The sequence below is a fragment of the Stegostoma tigrinum genome, chromosome 8 (assembly GCF_030684315.1).
Source record: "Stegostoma tigrinum isolate sSteTig4 chromosome 8, sSteTig4.hap1, whole genome shotgun sequence".
Taxonomy (NCBI): domain Eukaryota; kingdom Metazoa; phylum Chordata; class Chondrichthyes; order Orectolobiformes; family Stegostomatidae; genus Stegostoma; species Stegostoma tigrinum.
This window is the reverse complement of record NC_081361.1, coordinates 102449924-102466260: the sequence shown is the minus strand read 5'-3', so window position 1 is coordinate 102466260 and position 16337 is coordinate 102449924. Positions and strand designations below refer to the sequence as shown.

Sequence of the window (16337 nt, the reverse complement as noted above, 5' to 3'; positions counted from 1 at the left end):
CTGTGTGGGTTTCCTTCGGGTGCTCCGGTTTCCTCCCACAGTCCAAAGATGTGCAGGCTGGGTGGACTGGCCATGCTAAATTGCCTGTAGTGTCCATGGATGTTCAGGTTAGGTGGGTTAGACATGGGAAATGTAGGAGAATGGGCCTGGCTGGGATGCCCTTCGGAGGGGTTGTGTGGACTGGTTGGGCTGAATGGACTGTTTCCACACTGTCAGGAATTGATGGCATTGAATAGACCCTGTTGACCATGATGCCATTTTAAGCAAATCCCATCTGTCTGCACATTGTCCGGACCCAAGTATCCGTCTTAAATAACACTTAAACATTGCTATCGTACCTGTTTCCATCACATTGTTTTAACCTGAACCATTCTTTCTAACCTAAATTCCAACATTAAGTTTTCAAAATTTATCCGAAAAGACGGGGATTCTCTGTGAAGTTCATGATTCAGTCCAGCATCCCCTGGCCCTACCCCAATACCTCTGCCCCCTGCCCAGGGAATTGACTTTGGGAACCCTGAGAATCCAAATGGATCAAGGTTGTCTGCTGATCGGCCACTGACTCCCCCCAGTGGAATTGTTACATTCTGGAGGGATAAAAGGACAGCCTGGAGCTGCAAGGCTAAACCCTACAGCTGTGTGTGAGGAGCCAATGGCCAGAGCTAGATGAGTGAGATCCCGGTGAGTGTTGCTCGTGGAGAGAAGCCACTCGATGGGGAACCACGGGGCCACCAACTGAAGCAAAGGCAATGTCTGGACCAGGAGATGTCAAACTGGAAGGAGCTGAGCCGTGCAAGTGGAATTGGTCAGATAGCATGTGGAGTCTGCCCCAAAGAAGGAACCAGCCTTCTTGGTAACCTGAAAGGCTGCAATACTTGCTTGACCAAATTGATGGAGAGCTGCTCAGGTTAATAACAAGGTTACTGTTAATCTACAGAGCGAGTGATGGAGAGTAACCGGGTCACTGTGAATGTACAGAGTGTGTAATGGAGAGTAACCGGGTCACTGTTAATGTACAGAGCGAGTGATGGAGAGTAATCGGGTTCCTGTTAATCTACAGAGCGAGTGATGGAGAGTAACCGGGTCACTGTTAAAGTACAGAGCGAGTGATGGAGAGTAACCGGGTCACTGTTAAAGTACAGAGCGAGTGATGGAGTGTAACTGGGTCACTGTTAATCTACAGAGTGAGTAATGGAGAGTAACCTGATCACTGTTAATGTACAGAGAGAGTGATGGAAAGTAACCGGGTCACTGTCACCGGGAACCAAGAGATGCATGGGACCGCTTTGCAGAACACCTCCGCTCGGTTCGCAATAAACAACTGCACCTCCCAGTCGCAAACCATTTCAACTCCCCCTCCCATTCTTTAGATGACATGTCCATCATGGGCCTCCTGCAGTGCCACAATGATGCCACCTGAAGGTTGCAGGAACAGCAACTCATATTCCGCTTGGGAACCCTGCAGCCCAATGTGGATTTCACAAGCTTCAAAATCTCCCCTCCCTCCACTGCATCACAAAACCAGCCCAGCTCGTCCCCGCCTCCCGAACCTGTTCTTCCTCTCACCTATCCCCTCCTCCCACCTCAAGCCGCACCTCCATTTCCTACCTACTAACCTCATCCCACCTCCTTGACCTGTCTGTCTTCTCCGGACTGACCTATCCCCTCCCAACCTCCCCACTTATACTCTCCTCTCCACCTATCTTCTCCTCTATCTATCTTCAGTCCGCCTCCCCCTCTCTCCCTATTTATTTCAGAACCCTCCCCCCATCCCCCTTTTCTGATTAATGGTCTAAGCACAATACGTCAGCTTTTGTGCTCCTGAGATGCTGCTTGGCCTGCTGTGTTCATCCAGCTCCACACTTTGTTATCTTGGATTCTCCAGCATCTGCAGTTCCCATTATCCCTCAGTCCATCCAACCTTCCTTCAAATCAAAGTCCCCCATACCAGGCAACATCCTGGTAAACTTCTTCTGTACTGTCTCCAAAACACTCACATCCTTCTGGCAGTATTGTGACCAGAACTGTACACAATATCCCAAGTGTGGCCTAACTGAAGTTCTATAAACTGCAGCATAACTTGCCTATTCCTATATTTAATGCCCCTTCCAATGAAGGCAAGCATTCCATAAGCCTTTTTTATTACCTTATCCACCTGCGCTGACACATTCAATGATCTGTGGACCTGCTCACCCAGATCCCTCTGCACATCAATACTCCTAAGGGTTCTGCCATTCACTGTATAATTTCCACCTGTACTTCAAGTTCCAAATGCATCATCTCACATTTATCCAGATTAAATTCCATCTGCCATTTTTCTGCCGGTGCCTCCAACTGATCTTGTGTCATCCACAAAACTTTATCTCCAAATTGTTATGTAGATCATTAACAGCAGAGATTCTAGCCCTGATCCCAGTGGAACACCATTAGTCACAGTCCTCCATTCCAAAAAGCGTCCTTCCACTGCGACACTCTGTCTCCTATGACTAAACCAGCTCTGACTCCATTTTGCCAGCTCTCCCCCTCACACCATGTGATTGCACCTTTTGTGCCAGTCTGCCATGAGGGACCTGTCAAAGGCTTTTCTGAAGTCCATGTAGACAACATCAACTTCTTTTCCCTCCTCAATCATTGTCATCATCTCCTCAAAAAACTCGATCAAATTCCTCTCCTGCCCAAAACCATGCTGCCTATCACTAATAGGTACATTTGCTTCGAAATGCTGGTACATCTTGACCCTGAGAATCTTTTCCAATTAATTTCCCGACCACCAATGTGAGGCTCACAGGCCTGTAATTTCCAGGATTATCTCTCTTACCCTTTATAAACAATGGGACAACATTGGCTATTCTCCAGTCCTCTGGGACCTCACCTGTGGCCAAAGTGGATACAGAGGTGCCTGTCAATGTTCCAGCAATTTGTTCTTTTTCCTCCCTCAATATTCTGGGATAGATCCCATCAGGACCCCAATACTTATCAATCTCTTGAATCTCTGGCTCTGGTTGGCTCTGCCTTTGTTCATAAAGCCCTGGGTCCCAAGTGTCTTTTTAAACAAGTTTATCCACGATTTTTTAAAGAGAGGATGGGTTTCAGTGTGAATCCTCCTAATGTTGAATAGCCAGCTAACATCAGGCCTTGTAGATGAAGAATGACCACTTGGGGTGTGGGATCCTGCCCAGGGAGTGGGGACTAGAGTTAATTGCTCCCTGGAAGGAGGAACCAGGACAGCGAGGAAAGGAGAGTCAATCCATTGGGATTGGAATAGATGCTGAAAGCTGGAGTGGGAGTCATTCCTGAGATACAGAAACACTGGAGTGGAAATCACTCAGTGTGATATTCCTCCCAATCCCTGAGCTCACGGCTCAGTTTCTGGCCCAAGGCTGACAGTGTGACACTCTGTAAACAGATCAAAGAGGAATGAGCAAAGCTCAATGTAATTACAGCCCTGATAGCCCCATCCATCAAAACTAAAACGAGAAACATTCACCAACAAGACGGCAAACATCAGCTGGGGCTGAGACTCGGAGGCAACTCGAGTGGAATAGGAAACCTGTCAACATTTATTGTCCACCTCCAGGGAGCAAACACAGTCCTTTCACACTGACCGAGAGGCTGATGTGAAACAAGCCTAGCTTGGGCTCACAGATATTAAAGAAAGGACTTACATTGCTCTAGCGCCTGCCACCACCTCAGGACATTCCAAAGCTCTTTGCAGTCAGTGGAAGTGTAGACAGTATTGTAATGTCTGCAGTCTGTCCTCTTCATTTAACCTTTTCTGCTCTATTGCTCAGTGCCCATTGATGCTCTCAGGAATTTGATACATTCCAGTTTGATGTTCCTGATTACCGAACCTCTCCCATTCACGCAGTTTCTGACCCTGTTCCCCACTCATTCACTGAACACATAGAATCATAGAAACAAGGGGAAATAGGAGAAGGAGAGACAATTCAGCCCTTCGATCGAGCTCTGCCATTCAATCCGATCATGGCAGATCATCCATTCAACAGCATGTTCCTGCTTTACCCCAGGATCCTTTCGCTTCTGTTGTCTCAAATGCGATATCCAACTCCTTCTTGAAAGCATTTTGACCCCAACCATGTCCGACAGGAGACAATTCCACAGACCCACCACTCTCTGGGTGAAGACATTTCTCCTCATCTCAGGCTCAAACCCAGAGCTGGTGATTCGATACTCCACAGTTGATCATCTAACATTATGACACTCCTACTAAATTTGTCTTCAACATAATATCCAAACCTTTTCCTCATCATCTGGGACCTGTTTTTATTTGCAAGGAGCAGCCAACCAGATGGTGAGGAGCTGCTCCTGACCAATCATTCCTCACTGAGCCCTTGGCTCTGGCCCTATGATCCTTGTTGAAGTCCATGATCTCCCTGAGGCCCCACTCCCTCCGTCACCTTCTCCGCCACTCCCTGACTCCCCCCAGTGACCTGCCTCACACCCTCCCCTACCAGCCCTGTCACTCCCTGATTCCCCCCAGTGACCTGCCTCACTCCCTCCCTCGCCATCTCTGTCACTCCCAGACTCCCCCAGCGACCTGCCTCAGTCCCTTCCTCCCATCTCTGTCACTCCCTGGCTTACCCCAGTGACCTGCCTCACTCCCTTTCTCCCATCTCTGTCACTCCCTGGCTTACCCCAGTGACCTGCCTCACGCCCTCCCTCACTGTCTCTGTCACTACCTGACACCTCCTGCCTCATTCTCTTTCCATCTGACAGTTGTTGGGAGAAAGATTTTCTCCCAGGCTCAAGGGGAACAACTCAAGGCATTTGACACAGACATTTCACATAGAGCCATAAGAAAACTCCTCAAATCACCCAGAGGCCATTCAGCCCCTCAATGCTGCCCCATCACACTGTGAAATAATGACAGATCTTCACTTTAATCCCATTCAGTTACCATTGCTCCTTACATTGGGATGGGGAGGGGGAGAGCATTGGGAAAGAGAGGCTGATGGAGTAAGATGCAGAGGGATCTGGGTGTCCTTGTGCATGAATTACAAAATATTTGCAGGGACAGCGAGTCATTCAGAACACTGGCAGAATTTTACCATGGATCGAAAGGTGAATTGAATATAAACGCTGAGAGGTTATACTTCAGTTAGACAGGGCCCTGGTGGTATTGGGCACAGTGATACAGCATTAACATGGACTGGACACAGTGATACAGCATTAACATGGACTGGACACAACGATACAGCACTAACATGGACTGGACACAGCGATACAGTGTTAACATGGACTGGACACAGTGATACAGCACTAACATGGACTGGACACAGCGATACAGCACTAACATGGACTGGACGCAGTGATACAGCACTAACATGGACTGGGCAAAGTGATACAGCATTAATGAGGGATGGACACAGTGATACAGCACTAACATGGACTGTACACAGACAGAAAACATTAACATATACTAGACACACCTTTACTGGGCTTCAGTCCCAGCCCCATTTCTGAAGAAGGCTCCCGACCCAGAGAATGTCAACTTTCCTGCTCCCCTGATGCCACCTGGCCTGTTGCGCTCCTCCAATTCCATACTGTGCTATCTCTGACTTCAGCACCTGCAGTTCTTACAATCTCTGAGTGTAACACTGAGCTCACCCTGAGAGACTCTCAGTCATGGAGAGATTCAGACTTCCATCGCTCTCTCACCATCTCCCAAATGTCCAGAAGCTCTCAGGGTTAAAGCAATGACCATCACACAGACTGAACCCAGGGGAAGGATTGGCTGGACCATCGACCCCACGGCCCTCCCCCTGACCTTCAGGCAGAGCAATCTGCTGCCCTCCACCCCTGTCCTCAGGGTGGGGCTTTAAACAGATGCTCAGATTGTCTCCAAGGGGTCAAACTTTAAACATTTCAACTCATTCTTACAACTTGCACAACATCATTTATTCTCCAGTGTCTGTACAAATGAACATTGAGCTCTGGCTGTTAAATATTTATATCCTACAGCCTGATTAAAGCTTCTCACCCACTGCATTAATTCTCCAGCTTTCGGAATGAAGAGGCAGTTTATACAGTGACATTAGCAGCAGGATTTATACCTTCCCCACCCATTGGTCATCACAGTCAATGTGAGCTGACAGCTCCTTTCAGGAGCTGATTATTTCCCTGGATTTGGAGGGGTCGGCATTTTGAAGAATTATTTCAGGGAAGCTGGCTCTCATGGGTAAGGCTATATTCATTGGCCAAGTCTTGTTGCTGTGAAATTGTCCACCCTTTTAATCCCAATCAAATTAACCCTTCATTGTCCAGAGAAGATGCTGACAGCTTTATCCAAAGGCCCATCCAGCCAATGAAACACTCGGAAACAACAGCTACTTCCATTTACATAGTGCCTTTCAAAGAATGAAAGGTCGCAGAATGTTTCAGAGGAACATTGCAAGATTAAGTCTGACATAGGGACACATCAGGAGATATTCAGTCAGGAAGGGTCACTGGACTCAGAACGTTAACTCTGTTTGTCTCTCCATGCAAACTGCCAGACCTGCTGAGTTTCTCCTGCAGATTTTTCTTCAGATTTCCAGCATCTATAGTTCCTTGTTTTTATTCTGCTGATGTTTTGTTTCTGTATCTGGGCGAGTTGGGTCAATATGGAGCTGGGAGTGGAGGGCTAATAGGGGCAGGCCTCTGTAGTAACAGGCATCCAGTGCTCTCCGATAGCAATGGGACAGCACAGGGCTTTTCACTGACCCAGGGATTGGAAAACCTCGTACATTCCCATCACAGGGGAGGCTGTGTCTTAGGCCGGTTACTGTGATTGACACATTCCATTGAAATCTCCATGTGCCTCTCTCACCTTCTGTCTGTCAGCCTCCATATCTCTGCATCACTCACTCCCTCTCTCAATCTCTCATTCTCTCTCTCTGTTACTCACTCCCTCTCTACTTCCCTCTCTTCATCACTTATTCTCTCTTTCTGTCTCCCCCTCTCAGGTTCTCCCATTCTTCATCACTCTGTCTCTCTCTCTCTCTCTACATCATTCACACTCTCTCTCAGCCTCTCCCTCTCCAAAACTCACTCTCTTCCTGTCCATTACTCACCCTCTCTCCCTCTCTCTATCACTTATTCCGTGAATCCAGCACTCACTGCCTCTCTCTCTCCATCACTCAATTTCTGTTTTCCTGTGTGGAAGGACTATATCTTGTTTCTTGTGAATTTTATATGAAATTAAGCAGCTGATTGGTTGATGGTGAGTATTTTTCTCCCTGTGCTTTCATGTCAGAACCTCTATGAAAAAGTTCTGGCTATTGCCCTCAAACACTGTTTCATCCCCGGGCAGCATTCCCCCCACCCCACATCCCCAACGCATCACTCAGCAACACTAGTGCCTGTCGGCAGGTCACTGCCAGTGTTGATGGTTATGGGGGAGGGTTCAGACCTTTCACATCATTCATCACATCCCCAGGGGCCTCCACTGATGACAGTGAGGGAATACTGTTCATGGGCTGTCCCAACTAAATCAGGGGGTTACAGGAGGAGAGGGTTTTAGCATCTCCACCCTTCATCCAACCGTCCTAATTAAACATTGACTCCAACAAACCTGCCCTTGGGGAGGGTTAAAAATTCCACACTCTTTCTAGATCACAGCTTGCCTTCTGAATAAAATGTAGCCTCCGCTCAGTCTGTAACAATTCTCTTTATTCTTTCTCTGTTCATCACTGACTTTCCTGCCCCTTGTTTCCTCAATCTCCAATAACAAATCCCAGACTCAGAGACAGTATTGTCTTCATGTGGCCCCACTCTTTAGGAAGAATGTCAGGGTCTTGGAGAGGGTGTGGAGGAGATTTACAGGAATGGGATCGGGGTTAAAAGACTTAAGTGAATGAGGAGACGCTGGAGAAGCTGAGATTGTTCTCCTCCGAGCAGAGACGGTTCAGTGGGATTTAACCAAGGTGTTCAAAATCATGAAGAAAGCCTGATTGAGTATGGTGTCACAGGCAGGCAGGGTAGTGAAAAAGGATATTGAGATATTGGTCTTCATCAGTGGGAGCACTGAGTACAGGAGTTGGGATGTCATGTTAAGGCTGTACAAGATTTTAGTAAGGCCACATTTTGGTTGACCTGTTATGGGAAGGATGTTAGGAAACTGGAAAGTGTGCATAAAAGATTTGCAAGGATGTTCCCGAAACTGGACGGTTGGAGTTGTAAGGACAGGATAGATAGACAGGAAATTTTTTTTTCCCTGGAGAATTGGAGATGGATGCAAAGGTTGATAGAGATTTATAAAATCATGAGAGGTTTATAGATGTTATAAAATCAGGAGAGGCGAAGAGAAAGTGAAGAACTAATGTCTTTTCCCCAGGGTAGGAGAGTCCAAAATGAGATGGCATTGGTTTCAAATCAGAGGGGAAGGATTTAAAAGGGGCTTGAGGGGCAGCTTTATCATACGGAGGGCTGTGCGTGTATGGAACAGGCTGCCAGACAAAGTGGTAGAAGCTGGAATATTTACAACATTTAAAAGACTTTTAGATGGTTACATGGATAGCAAAGGGTTGGAGGGATCTGTGCCAAACATAGGCAAGTAGGACTAGTTCAGTTTAGAAAACCTGGTGGGCATGGATGAGTTGGGCTAAAGGGCCTGTTTCTGAGCTGTATAAATCTGTGAGCCTACGGATAAATCAGGAGAAAATGTTTGCGGGGGAGGAGGGTCAGTGACTAGAGGGACACAGATTGAAGGTGAAGGGGTTCCTACTGTGTTGTCTCAAGATGTGATTTGATGCTTCAAGTGCAGTGGCATTATATCACATTACACTGATATTACAGGACTTTTCACCAACTCGGGAAATGAATGTTTACACAGGAGATAAAAGTCGATGTTAAATATACGGAGAATGTTAAATAAAAGATACTGTTTTCCTGTGAGTGACTAAACTCGACCATTAGGAGGAAATCAGATCTTATTCACCGCAGAAACTCAGCCTTGGCTTGTAATTCCAGATTTCTCAATGTCCGAGGCATTTCAGGGAATAAAATCTCAGTTCAGAGCTTTATCTCTGGGGCCTGGTCTCCAACTCCCTCTGATCAGAGTCTCCTGAAGGACAATTAGTTCATTGCACAGGCCCAAAACCTGTAATTGAGCACAGCCACTTAACACAAAGACACTGCTCTGAAAACACAGCAGCAAATGATAGGCCTTCTCCAACCTTTAGGCCTGGGCTATGGGTGAACTTAGATCAGGGACATGAAGCTCCTATTGGTCCCATCATTTGGCTCTGGTTATTGTCACTTAACAAGTTAGGGAGCACAGTTTAACACACTGTTTTTCTCCATTAACATGAAACATATAATAAAGTAATAACACTGAGCAGATAATGTTACAGTGCTGACCACTAATTATGGGCTGTGGAGTTTGGAATGAAAACACTTGGTGACAATCTCTCTGTCACCAGCTGCTGTATAATTCCACATTCCCCTGTGTAAAGCTTTCCATGTTCAGCTGCTGTTTGTGGGACTGATCACATTCTCCAGACTGCTTTCTGAATCAATCTAGTCCCCATTCTGACTCTGGCACTGACTGGGGCCACTGTATGGAAGGAGTTATCTGTAGGAATCAAACTATTTAAGGGAGAGTCACAGCATGGAAACAGGCCATTCAGCCCAAATGCTCCATGCTGGGGTTCCAGCTCCAGATAAATTTCCTCCAAACATCTCTTCATCTCAACCTGTCACTATATCCTTCTAATCCTTTCTCTATCATTGGATCATGCTTTCTTGCCTCTGTGATTTTCCTCAACTACTCCTTGTGAATCCACATTCTGCCCACTCTGTGGAGAAAGACATTATACCTGAATTTCCAGTTGAGGTAATTATTGACTGTCTGATGTTGATCATTCTTCTTGTGAGCTCTTTCTCTCCCTAATTTTTCAGTAAATGGTGGAACAGGATCTTGGGCTGAGTGACCTGCTCTTCCTGTGGGAAGGAGCTGGAAGCTAGGCATTTGATGTTAGCTGACAGTGTTAGTTTGAGTCTGCCTGTGTCCCAGTGAAGCAGCGATGAATCAGACTGAGTGAATTGTGGATGAAAGATGTTAGGGTGGGTCTGAGACAGATTCTCAAACTCACGCAAAAGCCCTGCCATGTGGGCTGAGTCTTTGGAGAGGTTGAGTTGCTCAAAATGATCTCGGCGTGAGTTGCTGTCCATGCTGCTGACCTCAGTAGGAGCTGTTGTCTGAGTCTCTCCTGGTATTTCTGACCCTTCTATCGCTGTTCCCACCAAGCCTGCTCCCAGATCGATCACAGTCCACATTGAAAAAGGAGAAATGTGTGTCTAAACTTCAGGAGTTGATTCAAATTTGTACGGAAGGTAGGGGAGTAGTTTGTGCAAGGAACATGCTCTCTGAGTGGGGAGAATATGACAAATGGAGGAGAATATAGGAGAGAGATAATAGTACTCCCTTTTCTGATGAAGGGTCTAGGTCCGAAACGTCAGCTTTTGTGCTCCTACAATGCTGCTTGGCCTGCTGTGTTCATCCAGCTCCACACCTTGTTATCTCGAGTATAATGTGGGAATTGTTGACTTTGCCAGAGAGAACAGAAAAGCAGCAATTTATAAAAAGAAAAGGACAATGACTGCACGAATCTGCAGTACAGCAGGATTGGGGGGTCCTGGCGCATCAATCACAAAACAGGCTGAGGAAACAGGGACAGGGAGTGATTTGGAAGGGAGATGGAATGTTGTTGTTCAGTTAGAGGGGAATAGAATAATAAACAGTGTAAGTTTTCTTACAATTTAAAACATACAGGATGTTGGTGAGACCACGGGAATACTGAGCACAGTCCTTTATTGCTCAGTTATGAGAGGACATAATTACATTAGGAGTAATTCAGACAAAGTTCTCTGGACTGATTCCTGGGATGAGGGGGTTATCTATTGAGGGAAGGACGTACAGACTGGGCCTGTATCCATTGGTGTGATGAGAAATGTGAGGTGACCTTATTGAAACACATTGGATTCTTAGGTGCCTTGACATGGTGGTTTATGAGAAGATGTTTTCCCTTGAGGAGGGGCTGAGGCAGGGCATTTTTCCTCACAAGGTGATGAGGATTTCGAATTTTTCTCCTCAGAGAGCACTGAGAGTGTGATATTGATTTTCTTTGAGGCTGAGGAGGATAGGTCCATCATTAATAAAGGAGTCAAAGGTTATTGTGGTGTGACTATGAAGTGGAGAGGTGGCACAGCCAGATCAGCCATGACCTTATCAAAAATAGCACAGGGTTTTGGGGCAGAAAAGCCTCCTGCTCCTGATTTGTGTGGTTGTTGTTCATTTGTACTTGTTACTATCCATTCACTCTCTGTTACAAACTACAGGAGATTGAGTCCAGTCGTGGACCCCACTCTTTAGGAAGGACATTGGGGTCATGGAGAGAGTGTGGAGGAGATTTGCTGAAGTGGGAGCAAGGATAGGGGACTTCAGTGAATGTGGAGAGACTGGAAAAGCTGGGGCTGTTCCCCTTGGAGCAGAGAAAGTTAAGCAGAGATTTGATAAAATGTTGACAAATCAGCTGAAAGTTTAATAAATTATGCAAGTTTCTGATGAAGTAAATTATGAGAAAGTGTTTCCAAGAGAAGGAGAGTCAGTGATTAGAGGGGGACGGATTGAAGGGAGTCAGGAAAATGCACAGAAGGGGAGATAAGGGATTTATTTTCCATGTAGTCTGAGCCTATTTTGGGAGTGGGGTTGGCGGGGAAAGTGATGGAAATAAAAACAAAGTTGCTGGAAAGGCTTAGCAGGACTGCCAACATCTGCGAAGGAGGAAACTGCGTTAATGTTTCGGGTCCGGTGAACCTTCCTCAGAACGCTGAAGTGATGGAAATGCCGGGAGAGAGCTTGCGAGAGGGCCCTGCAGGGGTCAGCACCAAGGACAGCGGGCCACCGCGGCGGTCAGCGCCATGCACAGCCGCGAGAGGAGAGAGGGGTGCAGGGGTCAGCACCATGGACAGCGGGCCACCGCGGCGGTCAGCGCCATGCACAGCCGCGAGAGGAGAGAGGGGTGCAGGGGTCAGCACCATGGACAGCGGGCCACCGCGGCGGTCAGCGCCATGCACAGCCGCGAGAGGAGAGAGGGGTGCAGGGGTCAGCACCAAGGACAGCGGGCCACCGCGGCGGTCAGCGCCATGCACAGCCGCGAGAGGAGAGAGGGGTGCAGGGGTCAGCACCATGGACAGCGGGCCACCGCGGCGGTCAGCGCCATGCACAGCCGCGAGAGGAGAGAGGGGTGCAGGGGTCAGCACCATGGACAGCGGGGGTCATGCTGTGACCGGCAGTTTCGGTGACGGTCAGGACCATGGACAGCGGGTCCGGCTGCGGTCAGCTCCACGGACCGTGCGTCCTGCTGTGGGCTGCGCCATGGATGGCGGTCGCGCCCTGGTCCTTCTGGGCAATTGAGCCGCTCCAAAGAACCAAACATCATCGCAGGGTTTGTGAGTGAGATTGAGAATCTGTTGTGAGCTCCAATGTGCTGCCTGAAACGGCAGTGAAAGCAGGTTTAATAATAATTTTCAGATGGTAATCAGGGAAGTACAGGAAGGAGAGTACATTGGAGGATTATAAGGAATGAATAAGTTGTGGGGGTAATTGGACAAATCTTTCAAACATCTGCAGCACACTGATGGGCTGAATGGCCTTTTTCGGAACAAAGAGAGTCACTCAATGTGTGAACACCATGACACCAGATCAGGGAGATTCCACATTTGTTGGTCCTGCTGTGTTCCCCAATCATCTTCCTCGATCATTGGGCTTTTGGGATCGGTAACAGGAGATGTCAACATCTGAAGGGGGGCCAACTTTACCCAGGAATATCTCAAATTCACCACAAACCATCATCAACAAATTCAAAGCATCAGCAAGATGCAAACAAACAGATTGATCTGAGTGACATTTAAATCTGCACATCACTGTGGAAACTTGTTTAAAGAGAATATTGGAAGTGAGAATCACTCCTGCCTCATGTGAACTTTCTGCAGTCTCAAACTGATCCTCATGAATATTTTCTGGGATGGATGAGCTGCTTCAGAGAATTTACAGAAGCTTCAGTGAGTGAGCCAAACATCTTTATTCATTAAATAATAAGCCTGCTTCCCAGAGACTGTATTGTGTCAGTGACTGTGTCTGTGAGAGATATTTTGTGTGATTGTGGCGATGTGTTTCTGTCAGTCTGCTTATGCGCCCGAGTGCTTCATTGTACGTGTGGGCCTTTGTATATATCTGTGTCTATCCGCGGCTCAGTATGTGTTGGTGTCTCTGTGTGTCTATTTGTGTCACGGATTGCGTGATTCTAATTGTTCATGTTTATGTGTGTCTCAATCTCAGTGTCTGTGCTTGTGTCAGAGACAGTGAGACTGTTTGTATCCATCTATGTCTATCTGAGTCTCTGTGCCTGTCTTTGTCTGTCTGCATCTGATTGGGTCTAAGTATCTGTCTTCACTTTGTATCTGCCAGAAGGTTGCACTCTCTCACTACTGACCCTCTGACAGTGTGTCACTCAGCACTGACCCTCCGACAGTATGGCACTCCCTCAGTACTGACCCTCTGGCAGTGCGGCACTCCCTCAGTACTGACCCTCTGACAGTGCGGCACTCCCTCAGCACTGACCCTCTGACAGTGCGACACTCCCTCAGTACTGACCCTCTGACAGTGTGGCACTCCCTCAGTACTGACCCTCTGACAGTGCGGCACTCCCACAGTACTGACCCTCTGACAATGCGGCACTCCCTCAGTACTGACCCTCTGAGAATGTCGCACTCCCTCAGTCATGATGATTGTTCTGATCTGTAATTCTCTGTGAAATGTGCATGGACTCTGCTCCATTGTAATGCTCAGGGTAAGTGTGAATTTGAAGGGGTGATATTGCATGGTGACGAGTAAAGAGCCAGATGTTGCACTCTGAGAAAAACGTTTACAAGGGAGCAGCTCTGAGATGAGGGGCCGAAACGTACTTTGAGAGGGAGAGTGAATTTCTGAGACACTGAGCAGTGCCTTTCACTCATTGACGGGACAGTTTCACTACGTAAGCATCGGGCTGACAGCCCAGAAAATTATTAATAATAGACTAGAACCCAACATTATTTCCCAGAGACAGTGCGTTGGAGTCGGGGGGGTGGGGGGAATGGAATAGTCAAGAAGAGTTATTCTAATAAATGTGAGCAATCCTCTCACTTTACAATGAAATTAACCTGTGACATTGTGATGCCAGTCTCAGAGCATCCACTTCCTGCCCCCAGTCACCTTTCCCTGTTCTCATGGACGGATATTAAGCTGTGTATGTGCTGCCTACCTGCTCAGGCACTGGGCCAGCACAGGTTTACCAACTCCACAGAGTCCAGTCACTACCTCTGGATTTCTCCCACAACAGGCAGCAAACAGGAAATCTCGATAAGTACAACAAAGGCTTTAAATAAGACAGACAGTTCCAGTCACCAAAGATTTACAAAGTGTAGAGTTTGAGGTAAGAATGTTAGACTGGAGAATGTGGTGTATGTGGATTTAAGACAATCCCTCAAATCATAAAGGAAAGAGTTGCACTCCGAAAGCACCTTACGGCAGCTCAGCACACCCGAGGATCAATGGGAGTACACGAGCCATACAGTCAAAGCTCTGATGGAGGAAATTTGGCTGCAAACAGGAACACAGAAATATCCCAAAAAACACAATACATGAGAAAGAGGAGGCCATTCAACCCATTGAGACTGCTCCACCATTTACTGGGATCTCGGTTGCTCTCAGTGATAACAACATCCCCCAACCTTGCTGCAAAACCCAATAATGCAGCATCCAATCACAAACCTATCGCCAAATCAAATGCCGACTCACCAATCAATAGCAAAGTGCTGGTTTCCGGGACAGCGTCAAAGTGTTGCAGAGAATAATCAGAAAGACTTTACAGAGCTCAACAACTCGGCAGGTGTAGGAATTGTCATCCACGTCAGGACAACTAAAGTCAGGAATCAGAGGGAACTGGAAAAGAGCAGAAAGTTACCGCATTAGCATTAGAGGAGGGTGTGAGGATAAAGTGGGGACTAAGCAGCAGAGGGGGTTATGGAGATAGGGAGTGGGTGTCGGGGCTGGAGGGGGTTACAGAGATATGGAGGGGGTGTAGGGGCTGGAGGAGCTTACAGAGATAGGGAGGGGTGTAGGGGCTGGAGGGGGTTACAGAGATAGGGAGGGAGTGTAGGGGCTGGAGGGGGCTACAGAGATAGGGAGGGGGTGTAGGGGCTGGAGGATGTTACAGAGGTAGGGAGTGAGTGTAGGGGCTGGAGGGGGTTACAGAGATAGGGAGGGGGTGGTGGGACTGGAGGGGGTTACAGAGATAGGGAGGGGGTGGAGGGACTGGAGGGGGTTACAGAGATAGGGAGGGGATGTAGGGGCTGGAGGTGGTACAGAGATAGGGAGGGGGTGGAGGGGCTGGAGGTGGTACAGAGATAGGGAGGGGGTGTATGGGCTGGAGGTGGTACAGAGATAGGGAGGGGGTGTAGGGGCTGAAGGATGTTACAGAGATAGGGAGGGGGTGTAGGGGCTGGAGGGGGTTACAGAGATAGGGAGGGAGTGTAGGGGCTGGAGGAGGTTACAGAGATAAGGAGGGAGTGTAGGGGCTGGAGGGGGTTACATTAATAGGGAGGGGGTGTATGGTCTGAAGGATGTTACAGAGATAGGGAGGGGATGTAGGGGATGGAGGGGGTTACAGAGATAGGGAGGGGGTGTAGGGACTGGAGGGGGTTACAGAGATAGGGAGGGGGTGTAGGGGCTGGAGGATGTTACAGAGATAGGGAGGGGGTGTAGGGGCTGGAGGATGTTTTACGAGATAGGGAGGGGTGTAGGGGCTCGAGGCGTTTACAGAGATAGGGAGGAGGTGTAGGGGCTGGAGGGGGTTACAGAGATAGGGAGGGGTGTAGGGGCTGGAGGGGGTCACAGAGATAGGGAGGGGTGTAGGGTCTGGAGGAGATTACAGAGGTAGGGAGGGGGTGTCGGGGCTGGAGGATATTACACAGATAGGGAATTGGGCAGGTTTAGCTCAGCAATTGTTAAGTTTTTGCTGTCTTCATTTTCAGCCCCTGAGCAGCTCCATTATTCCTTCTCAAGGTGACTGATTGAATTTGTGATGATGATAACCTTGGGTTGAGATGTTGAGAGTGCAATGATTTTCTGTCCTTGCTGCTGAGTGTGTGGTGCCCAGGACAGGAGATGAGTTTGTTCATCTGCCTGGTGTCAGAACGGGGCCAGAAATGAAGTGTTAAGGATGATTTGAAGCTGACAGTAATGGAATAGAGAACAGCACTTTGTTCAGCTCAGTGCAAGAGACTGTCAGCTC

General features: G+C 47.9%; 1 protein-coding gene across 5 annotated transcripts in view; it reads right to left on the bottom strand.

Moving 5' to 3' along the window:
• Window positions 1-16337, bottom strand: part of LOC132209911 (netrin-G1-like) — a 141347-nt gene that overhangs the window by 105272 nt on the left and 19738 nt on the right. For 4 of the 5 annotated variants that reach the window (XM_059648202.1, XM_059648204.1, XM_059648205.1 and 1 more), the window contains exon 2: window positions 14843-14986. The gene's annotated coding sequence lies outside the window, so the exon portion shown is untranslated. Of the gene's footprint in view, window positions 1-5450; window positions 5547-14842; window positions 14987-16337 lie in introns of those variants that run through there. The other variant, XM_059648203.1, reaches the window with a different exon arrangement.